Below are 12,172 nucleotides of genomic sequence, written 5' to 3'. Positions count from 1 at the left end.
GGCAGGGTCCATTGACTACCCTGTTATATTTTAAATAATTACTTATCTAAAATATATTGTTGTTGAAAACTCACCACTATTCATAGAATTCCCCTATACCAAAAATAATCACTATTCTAAATGGTGAACAGGGATTCTGACTCCCTGACTCCGATGCAGGCTTCAGTGGGTGCTATTCAGGTCAAGCTATATTTTCAAGTTATCCCCCGGTATAACCCATACCTTCACCGAAGATTTCACCTACTTACCACTTAGTAGCATCGATCCTGGGTCCCGCATTGCTAAGTAAGTAAAGTAGACTTTGGAATAACCACTGTTTCAGGTTAAATTAAGTTATTTTATTATTATATTTTTTATTTTAAAAACTGCAATCACTTTCTTTACAGAAAGGTAAAAAGATCTTGCTTCTGGATCCTCCTGGTTGGTTGAAGGGACCTTCAGGCCCACCTTGACAATCAGTCTTCTTTAAAGTCTTGTCTTCTTTAGATGTATTCGCTGGTGAGCTTGGTTGCTCTCTCCTATCTTTCCCATGTACCGAGCTATGAGAGCTGGCTCTGCTGGCTATCTCTGAGCTGACTCTGACTCCTCTATAAATTCTAGTCTTCCTTAGATGTATTAGATGTATTAGCTGTTTTAGCTCGGCTGCTTGTCTTATCTTTCCCATGACCGAGCTGACTAAGCTGAATATGCTTGCTTCTCTTGTTCCTTCTTTCCTTCTCCCTGAGTTCTGGGTCTGGTTCTGCTTCTGCTAGTTCCTGCTCTGGTCTCTGGGTTTATATTCTCTTTCTAACAGTTATTCAGATTTTATGACTTTATTGTTAAGTAACTATTATTTCATTTTGATTGTAAAAAGTATCTTTGATCTAAACATTCTAATACAACTAAGTATTCATTTTGGGCATGGCCTCAGCCCTCAGATCTGATTACATTGTCCTTTGTGATGTTCAAAGTTCCTTTGTGATATTCAAAAATGCTTTGGTTTCAAGAGGTGTTACTTTTAATTCCTATCATTTCTATAGTTTTATTTTCCAATTGTGTCCCCAGCTCATAACTTTGACTTTGACTCTAAATTATGTTTCTCGTAGACTGATAGCCTCCAATTTTCTTTAATTTACTTGGTGTTAGTAGAATTTCACACCCAGAATTGTAAACAAATTCAACTGAACCTCATTCTTTCCTTTCCAGTTGCTTACTGAGAGAATTAATTTAAATGAAGGTGTGAAACATTGCTTTTAGCTGTATGCTAAAATCCACTTGGTTATAACTTGAAAGACCTGCCTGTTTTAAACATTCATCACTTAATTCACTGAAACCTTCATCCATGCTTTTCCAGATGCTTACTAAGATAGTTACTTTCAATGAAGGTGTGAGCCATTGTTTTTAGCTTCATACAAAAATCCTGTGTGTTTGTTTGGGAGAAGGAATCTGCATTTTATAATCCTGCTCTTTGCAGCTGCTAGTAACCCTTCAGGGGATCTTTCCCTGTATTCTCTCATGTTCCATCAGACCAGATATTGCCAGACTTCCATGTTTCAAATGACACATCTTTCCATGTTATGAATTACAATATATATTACTCTTGAATTCACCAGGATGATAAAATCACCAATAGTCTTCTTGTTGAAAGATGAACTATTTAATGAGTGATAAAATAATAAACTGAGTATTTTTACTCAATACTAAACTAACTATAAAGAAATAAAGTGCAATACAGATAACTATGTAACTATACATTAATATAACAAAGTAGTTCTAATTTCTCTCACTCTGGCTATTCTATGGCTTGCTTGTTCACTGTTGTGGATCACACTCTCTAACATCATCTCACTTAAAGGCAGGAATACAATTCTTATAGTATCTGACTGTGAGACATCTAGTGCTGAAATGGCTGTACTACATTTACATATATTGATCATGTGTATTGATATCTGAATATCACCACACACCCGTGGGCAAGGCCACAGACGGCGGAGCCTCAGAGGAGACACTACAGGCAAAGGGTATTCTGACATCGATCTTACTACCTCCAGATGTCGGGTCCAGTGCCAGAGGATACTGTGTCTGTCTCGGGGATGGTGGAGCACCTTTGGCAGATGATGCAAGAGTTGACACCACATGGATTGGGAGGTCACCCATTGCCGGTAGCCCTGAAAGTCACTGCTGCTTTGAAAGTCTATGCCAGTGGCTCGTTTCAGGGCTGCATGGGTGACTTGTACAGCATAGCCTAGTCAGCCACGCACAACAGCATAAAGGAGGTCTCATGTGTGTTATTTGCGAGGGGGACACATATACATCACTTTGGATCAGGACCAGGTGAGCCAGGGCACAAGGGCCATGGTCTTCCTCCACATAGCAGGAATGCCCCTGGTGCAGGGTGTCATTGACTGCAACCACGTGACTCTGTGCTCCCCATAGCAGTACAGGGAGCCATTTTTGAACTGCAAGGAATTTGACTCCCTCAATGTTTAGATCATCTGTGATCATGCGATGTGCATCATGTCTGTGAGTCCGTTTCCCGGGGAGCATCCATAATAGTTACATCTTGCAGCCCTTGCAGATCCCAGCCATTTTTTAAGGAGAGTGCGGCTGGAGGGATGGCTCCTCGGGACAAGAATTACCACTCAGGAGGTGGCTGATGATGCCAGTGCGGGGGCCACAAACACCCTCTGAGACTTACTATAATGAGGCTCATGCATCAACTCATGAGCTTGTCGAGCAGGCGATTGGACTGCTCAAGATGTGGTTCAGGTACTTGAGCAGTAGGCGGTGGGAGCCCTCCAATACAGCCCCTAAAGGGCATCGTGCATCATCGAGGTGTGCTGCACACTGTGCAACCTGGCACTGCAGCGGAGAGAGCAGCTGGACCAGGAGGAGATGGAAGAGCATCACATATCTTCGGATGAGGAGGATTAGTAGTGTGGCGACAGGCGGAGGAGAAAGGACCTTGGATGATGGCCAGGGCCTGTGTGGGGCACAAGAACATGGACGCTCTCATTGACTCAGTTTGGTGACAGCCAGGACTACGGTGTGAAGACCTCTCTCAACATGGGGTCCGACATCCCCTCATTACTGTGGTGTCTAAGGAGGCCATTGTGACAATAGGTCAGTTCATGGGCAAGACGCCAAAGTAATTGGCTGGACACTGCAGGAGAATATGATGATTTATAGTGATGACAGAGCAATGACCCTCTTATCCTCTGCAAAATGTCTGACTCCTGCCTGACAGAGAGCTGAATCCGACCTGCCAATGAACGGGGTGATCGTGGGGCCCAGAGAACCTGAATGACACACCTCAGCTGCTACGGCCTCCTGCGAGGTTAGGATCCCAGTGTTTTTGTCCACCTACTGCCGAGGTAGACAGACTCCCAACACGTATTTAGCCATTGGCATCCTCATAACGAGAGAATACTGGCACACTTCAGAGGCCTGTGCGTTGATGTTATGGGGGATAGTAAACTTTCCATGGTTGGGGATGAAGCGCCACATCTGTTTGCAGTGAATGACACAATGGCATGACATAATTAAGGATCTGTATGGGTGAACAAAGTGATTTTTTTTTCAATACAAGTGCGCCATTACAATGGTGTCTTACCTCTATCAGTGCCTAGATTCAACCATGTCCATTAGGCGTCTACTGTATCTTCCCACTGAGTTTGAGGCGGCCTACTTTCTTGCACACCCTGTTGCCTGAGATCATCTTGGTGGGAGTCCCCTGCTTTCGGACAGCACGGGTGCTGCGTCAAATCTGTTTTCTCGTATCTATTCAACTTCTGATCCAAATTACTTTAAGGCTGTGCCCTCTCGTTCTTGACCCTTTTACAAGTGGGAACAGCTTCCTTGTTTCTACTCTTTTCAGACCCCCCTCATGAGTTTGAACACCTCGGTCAAACCTCCTCCCAGCTTTCTCTTCTCCAAGGAAAACAGCCCTAACTTCACCAATCTATCTTCATAACTGAAATTCCTCATTCCTGGAATCATTCTTGTCAATCTGTTCTACACTTTCTCTGATACCTTTACATCCTTAATTTTTCCCCGCTGACAAAAGTCTAGGTCCCCAGAATATTGGAAATGAGTGCAGATGCTCCTGTTACAGTACTCGGACCAGACCCCAATTTTTATTCGGAACCCCAAGAGTTTTTCAATTTGTAGACAATGAGGGGAGGACTTGGCTCCAGGAGTGATTCCATTGATAACTAGGAACTTTTATATTAAAACAAGCTTCATTATTATTAGCATAGGTTTAATGGCATTAACATCCAAGGAACAAACAGCTTTTCGAAACCCGTCGTGAACTCAGCGTGGCGGCTGCGGACTCAGTCTTGCGCCGCCACAGTCGGGGGAGGGCAGGTCCGCGGGCAGGGGGGGGGCTTCATTCGGGGCTGGGGACACTGTGGGTGGGCAGTCCGGGGCTCGCGAGGGGCTGAAGGGGGGAACTGATTTTGCAGTCCGGGTCCACCATGAGGGGCTGAAGGGGGAAACTATTTTTGCAGGCATGGTCCGCGGGTGAGTCCACCATGAAGCATGCCGTGGCCACTGCAGGCCGCCACCATGTGCATGCACGGCCACGGACCCGGAAATGCTCTGGGCCATATCGGCAGCTCGAGCTGGTAGCTCTACGCTGCCACCCTGCTAGCCCCCAGCAAACGGCAAATGGGTGGCCGTTTTGCGCCAACGCTGCCGGGAAACCTACCTATCCCCCTCGTCATGAATAAGGGCTGCCAATGGGATAAGAGAATCCCAACAGCTGGAGAATTCAGGCTAGAACTCTAAAAATGAAACTAAAAACAGCAGAGACAGGACAGGACTGAAAAAGAAACTAAAATAGGCCCAGCCTCTCTCATGAGTGACATTACAGCCTGTCTTGCAATTAACCCCAAAATCAGAGCTTTAGCAGACATATAATCTGGATGGATACCTTAACCTATGTCATTTTCATAACATTACTGCAGCAGACATATAATACAGAACACATAAACATTTTCTATATTCCTCACACTCCTAAATTCTGTTGATCCATTTAGAGAACATGAAGCTGTGTTTCCAGCAATTCCAGTTCATTTCTAATGTTTCCAAAATTCTAAATGCTCTGTGGATTAAAATAATTAACAGTATTTCAGTTTTTGGCATCAATATAATCTCTATAAATATCTATGATTCAGTGAAGATAATGGAGCCTAATTTAAAAATCATTGTGATCCGTTCCTTAGAGACAAAATGGGTGAAAGGGTTACCAATTAAATAGGGCAGTGGCCCACATCAATCTCTATGGGCTGCCAGGTCAGCTCTAATTTGATCACATTCTTATAGGCAGTCCTGGTGAGGGCCTGAAATGGATGAAGACCTCATTTTGACATTGAAACCAGGCTGCTGTACCATTTTCAGATCCAAACTCCTAAATTAGTTTGGACTAATTATGATGCACAGGCTATAACCACTATTTTTTATTTTCTTAAACCTCGACAGTCCTTGAGGTGTAGGTACACCCACAATGCTGTTAGGGAAGGAGTTTAAGGATATTTATCCAGCAACAGTGAAGGAATAGCGATATGTTTCCAAGTCATGGTGGTGAATGACTTGGAGGGGAACCTCCAGGTGATGGGGTTCCCAGCAATCTGCTGTTCTTGTCCTTCTAGATGGTAGTGGTCATGGGTTTGGAAGGTGCTGTCTAAGGAATTTTGGTGAGTTACTGCAGTGCATCTTGTAGATGGTATACAAGGCTGCCACTGTCCGCCAGTGATGGAGAGTTTGAATGTTTGTGGAAAGGGGGAGCAATCAAGCGGGCTACTTCGTCTTGGATGGTATTGAGCTTCTTGGGTGCTGTTGGAGCCACAGTCACTCAGGGAAGTGGAGAGTATTCCATTACACTCTTGACTTGTGCCTTGCAGATGGTAGACAGGCTTCGGGGTGTCAGAAGGATTCCTAGCCTTTGACCTGTCCTGGTAGCCACAGTATTAATATGGATCAGTTTCTGATCAATGGTAAGCCCCAAGAGAAGGATTGTGGGAGATTTAGTGATGGTAATGCCATTAAATGACAAGGGGCAATAGTTAGAACCTCTCCAGTAAAGAATGGTGATTACCTGTCACTTGTGAGGTGCGAATGTAACTTGCCACTTGTCACCCCAAGAATGGGTTCTTTTAAAGAATAGGTTTTAAAAATAAAACCTCATTTGTTGCGGCTCCGGTTCAAATGGGCTTGAATTGACCGTGCATTAGCCCAGTGTGTTGTGACACTATATTTTGCTTCTTGTATTGTTGGAAGGGGTTGCAGTATTGCTGCCTTACCTAATCACCTTTGTCCCTTTGGACTGTAGACCTCTGTGCCAGCAGAGATTGGTCAGCTCCAAACAGGCACACTCCACGGTGACTTCTGATTAGCACTTTGGTTGATGATGTGAGGGATTTTGTTTAGGCCCTGGGCCTTTTCATTCCAATACACTGCCACTATGCAAAACTGGAATTGCTAAATAACTTAGACTCCAATTTTGCTCCTAGTCCCTCGCCATGAGTAATGGCTGCAATATTTTCCCTGAAAATCTGACAGACCAATGTTAGTGGAAGAAGTGATTTTCATTTACTTTGTACAAATGGATAATCTGAAGCTAATTCATCTGACAGGAAACTGTTGGAATGGGAGCTGTTAATGGAAAATCAGCCAATCCTTCATGTTTCTACTGGCTGATTTTGATTTAAATTGCTCTCAAGGACTATCAAATGTCACACATGTGCAGTCCCATTTCTGTGACCCTGTGCAATGAAATAATTCTGATCTCAGAAATAGCTTTGTTGAGGGCAGTCCGGTGGCACAGTGGTTAGCATTGCTGCCTATGGCACTGAGGACCCGGGTTCGAATCCCAGCCCTGGGTCACTGTCCGTGTGGAGTTTGTATATTCTTCCCGTGTCTGCATGGGTTTCATCCCCACAACCCAAAGATGTGCAGGATAGGTGGATCGGCCATGTTAAATTGCCCCTTAATTGGAAAAAATAATTGGGTACTCAAAAATATTTTTAAAATTATTTTTTAAAAATAGCTTTGTTCCACTGATCACAATCCTTGCAATGCATTAGTAGTCATCTCAGGGTATTACAGCTGGGAGCTGAATGTTGCGGTGCCCAAGAGTGCAGTCTCTTGGCTTAAGAATAAAAATAATCTATTGGAGCACACATAGATGTATTCAGAAAATGCTTTCGTTCCCATGACTATATGTACCAGACTCCAATTAAATGTGATTAAAGAGTCACATTGAACACAAGTGTGTTCAATGTAATGTAAATAAGTCTGGCTTTGATTATCTTGCTCCCAATTATGATCACACAATTGTGGCAGAGTGATAAAAGCAGAAAACACATTTATTTCCTTTTAAAAAAATAGAGAAAGGTTTTACCAAAGCAAGAGCTTTTACAGTAGCCTGCGATTTGTCTTCACTTCCCTGTTGTGGGAATACAATCAAAATGCATTTGAAAAATGTGTTCTCCTTTGTAATTGTGTAAAGCTCCAAGAAACTGAAGATAAATCACTCTTGAAGAAAGATATCACAGGAGGGACTGTAGATAAGCACAGGTGGGAGTGGGAAGTTAGGATGGAGCACAGGCAGCGTAAATGAATGGGCAAAACTTTTGACGAATGGAATTCAATGAGGGAAACGTAAGGTCATTCACTTTGAACCCAAGGAAGATAAATTGGCCTATTCTCCCACATAAAATAATTCAACTTATCTCCCTAAATATATAAACAGGATTATCGCTCCTGCTTCTGAATGAACAAAATTAATATGAAGCTCCATTCATGTGCAGAGGCTGGGGTCCCGTGATGGAATTGAGAATTGGAAAGGAGCTGGATGTTCGAGTGAGATTCCAAAAGTGAACCTCATGAAGAATTTTGCACCCTGATTATATTTTTCTCCACTCAATTTTTCAAGGTTCTAGACTTGTGCCTCGGGGCAGTTTTTATTTTTGGACACTCGAGATCTAACAATGTCTCAACAAGAAGAGATTTCTCACACGTGAGCCTAAGATATTGCTGGGCTGGAATGTATTGGCAGGACACCCCTCATTCTGATCGCTGAGACATGTACCTTTATCTCACTCAGCAGCCTCAATTAATTTTGCGGCACAACTTGCTGGAAGTGCAATGGTAAAGTGCCCTTTAAAATGTAATTGTTGTGCGGTTTTCTTCAGTGCACTGTTCCTTTGAATTATGTTGCATGGCGATGCACATGGCATTTATCACAGTTCATGGTCTGTGTGGTATCTTTCAGGCTGCTTCCTGATGTGAATGCCTGTAACTCAGTGGGAACATTGGTCAACAGGTACAATGGGCCTTGGTGAACAATGAGACCAATAGTGTATCTTGTGAACTAATTAACTTTAAGGACTGAGAAAGAAACAAAAGAACAACAGCGCAGGCAATAGGACGAACTAGAGTAATAAATTAAATACTGCTGCAATCCGAACAGGGACCTTTAACTTTCAAAGAAAAAACCCAAAGCCCAGTAGTTAACTGTAAGACTCCCAACAGCAGATTTCACCTCATGAAGCAAACTTTATTGTATATTGAAAATATACAAAGCATGCACTACTAACTTAACACTTTGGCAAGACTCCAAATCTAAAACTAATTCCTTTCCTTCTACCCCTGCCATCCCGTCCTTATATATTCCAAAATCTTGAAGTTTCATTCATTTTTTGGGACCAGCCCAATAGTATGCCACAGCCCTGCATAATTCACTTTGATTTGAAATGAAATGAAAATGAAATGAAAATCGCTTATTGTCACGAATGAAGTTATTGTGAAAAGCCCCTAGTCGCCACATTCCGGCGCCTGTCCGGGGAGGCTGGTACGGGAATCGAATCGTGCTGCTGGCCTGCTTGGTCTGCTTTAAAAGCCAGTGATTTAGCCCCGTGAGCTAAACCAGCCCCTCAGTATCCAGTTTTCTCCTCAGTATTCCAGCTACTCTTTCAATGTACCATATTTTGGGGGGATATTTCCATTAGCTTTTAACAAAACAACCCTCCAAGTTTTCGTTCAGGCTTTATGACTGAAGATTCCTCAGTGCAAGCTTGGACCTCATACCTTCTTGCTTTGACTTTGGACAGACTGTTGTCTGTCACAAGGATAACTGCCTTTCATTGACTTTTCACATATCTAACTCTGATTTTGTAAGATAAACACAAGTTACCTTTTGTAAGTAATCCAGGCTTGTTTGATCTGCATTCCCATTCAGGTAATCACCAGGTTCTTCATCAGTTTTTTTCCAATATCTGCATCTTTTAAAATCCTAATTCCGAAAACTAAACGTTATATACTAAAACATGAATTACGGAACTAGACATTTGCAATGACTGAGGAAGAGTAAAGAAAACGACCAGATCAGATTAAAAGAAACAGACAGAAAAGAAATATAAGGAAATTATTTGAAATTAATTGCTTATTTTGAAATTAATATTATTGCTTACAGGATACTGCGAGGCCTGGATAGAGTGAACGTGGAGAGGATGTTTCCACCAGGCGGAGAAATTAGAACCCGAGGGCACATCCTCAGACTGAAGGGACGATCCTTTAAAACTGAGATAAGGAGGGATTTCTGCAGCCAGACGGTGGTGAATCTGTGGAACTCATTGCCACAGAATGTTGAGTAGGCCAAATTACTGAGTGTCTTTAAGACAGAGATAATAGGTTCTTGATTAGTAAGGGGATTAGGGGTTATGGGGAGAAGGCAGAAGAATGGGGATGAGAAACATATCAGCCATGATTGAATGGTGGAGCAGACCCGATGGCCCAAATGGCCTAATTCTGCTCCTATGTCTTCTGGTCTTATACTCTTGCTATGTACAAAATGGCTGATGAGCTTTCCAACATTACTTGGGTGAGTTAGGTACAACTTAGCCTCCAAATGAAGCATTTCCTGGTGTAACCTTAAAATGTACTTTATTCATTGAGAAGCATTTTGCGCTGACCCAATTCATGAGAATGCATTCTTAAAAATGCAAGTTCTGTTTTTGTAATTCAGTTTGTGAAGCTAATTTCCCTTGTGCAGCTACAGTGTTATGCTTGCTCTTGAAATACCTTTAACAGATAAGGGGGAAATGTTTTCCCTGCTGCAGTGTTTGACTTGCGGCTTCACCTCAATCCTTAATATGTTACTTCAGAAACTATCCTGTAGGAAAGAATGTGCGAAAATAGGAACATAGAAATTAGGAGCAGTAGTAGGCAATTCAGCCCTTCGAGCCTGCTCCGCCATTCAATCAGATCATGGCTGATCTCTTCCTAGTCTCAAATTGACCTCCCCGCCTGTTCCCCATATCCCTTTAACCTGTTTGTCTTTTAGATCAGAAATGTATCTGACTCCTTCTTAAAACCATTTAATGACTGATCCCACTGCACTATGGGTCAGCGAAAAATTCATCACCCTCTGCCTCATCTCAGCCCAATATTTATCCCTCAACCAATATCACTCCCAATAACTGACCAATGATCATCAAATTGCAATTTGTGGGATTAGAAAATGGCTGATGTATTGCCCCTGTGGGAGGGAGGCAGAAGACAGGAAATTATAGGCCTGTTAACCTGACTTTGGTTGTTGGTAAGGTTTTAGAGTCTATTATTGAGGATGAGATTGGGGGTGGCATGGTGCTTAGCACTGCTGCCTCACAGCGACGAAGACCCAGGTTCGATCCCGGCCCAGGGTCACTGTCTGTGTGGTGCCTCCTCATCTCAGTTCCACACGTACCACCTACCAACTATATCTGTGACCCCTCATTCTAGCTTGCCCCACAAGGGGAATATTTGGTCTGTGTTTAGTTTACCAATCCATTTTAGTATAGTATACATCGATCAGCTCCCCTCTCATCCTTCTAAACTCCAGCGAGTATAAACCCAAACTATTTAATCTCTCCTGTCAGCCCTTTCATCCCTGGAATCAATCTGGTGAACCTCCTCTGAACTGCTTCCAATGCCACCACATCTTTCCTCAAATAAGGAGATCAAACTGGACACAGTACTCCAGATGTGGTCTCACCAACACCCGATACAATTGAAATAACACTTCTCTACTTTTATTACTCCAGTCGTTTTGCAATAAACGCTAGCATTCCACTTGCCTTTTTAATTACATGCGATACCTGCATACCAACTTTCTACGATTCATGAACAAAGACACCCAGATTCCTCTGCCCAGACACATTTTGAATCTGCTTTCCATTTAGATAATAACTTGTCTTTCTATTTTTTCAGCCAAAATCGATAACCTTACACTTACCTACATTAAACTCCATCTGTCTAATTTTGGCCTAACCACCTAGCCTATCTATATCCATCTGTAAAGTGTTATCTCCTCTTCATTGTCTGCTTTTCAACCTATTTTAGTACCGTCTGAAAATTTTGCTGTTACATTCTGTTCCTGCTTGCAGAGCATTTATATAGGTTGTAAACAGTTGACGTCCGAAGACTGACCCCCTGCGGCACCCAACTATTTACTGTTTGCCAGCCAGAGAAGAACCCATTTATCCCAACCCTCTGTTTTTTTGTCAGTCAGCCAGTCTTCAATACAATCTGGTACTCTACCCCCAATCCCCTGCAATCTCACCTTCTGGGTGTGTCACCTTATCAAAAGCCTTCTGGATGTCTAAATATACCACACACACAGGTTCCTCATTACCCACCTTGCTGGTTATGTCTTCAAAGAACTCAAGCAAGTTTGTCAAGCATGACTTACCCTTCATAAAACCATGCTTAAAATGGTGGATTGAGCTTTGCCTTTCCAAATGTTCAGTCACTTCCTCCTTAATGTTTGATTGCAGCAACTTCCCCACCACAGAGGTCAAGCTAATGGGTCTATAGTTTCCTACTTTTTGCCTCTCTCCCATTTTGAATAGGGGCATCACATCAGCATGTTAAAGACACTCAGAGATTTGGCCATAGCCTTCTGTGGTAAAGAGTTCTACAGATTCACCACCCTCTGACTGAAAAAAATTCCTCCTCATCTCAGTTTTAAAGGATCGTCCTTTTAGTCTGAGATGGTATCCTCTGGTTCTAGTTTTTCCTACAAGTGGAAACATCCTCTCCACGACCACTCTATCCAGGCCTCACAGCACCCTGTAAGTTTCAATAAGATCCCCCCTCACCCTTCTAAACTCCAATGAGTATAGACCCAGAGTCCTCAAACCGTTCCTCA

The sequence above is a fragment of the Scyliorhinus canicula genome, chromosome 17, assembly GCF_902713615.1.
Source record: "Scyliorhinus canicula chromosome 17, sScyCan1.1, whole genome shotgun sequence".
Classification (NCBI taxonomy): Eukaryota; Metazoa; Chordata; class Chondrichthyes; order Carcharhiniformes; family Scyliorhinidae; genus Scyliorhinus; species Scyliorhinus canicula.
The sequence above is the reverse complement of the archived record's forward strand: the minus strand, read 5'-3'. Positions refer to the sequence as shown.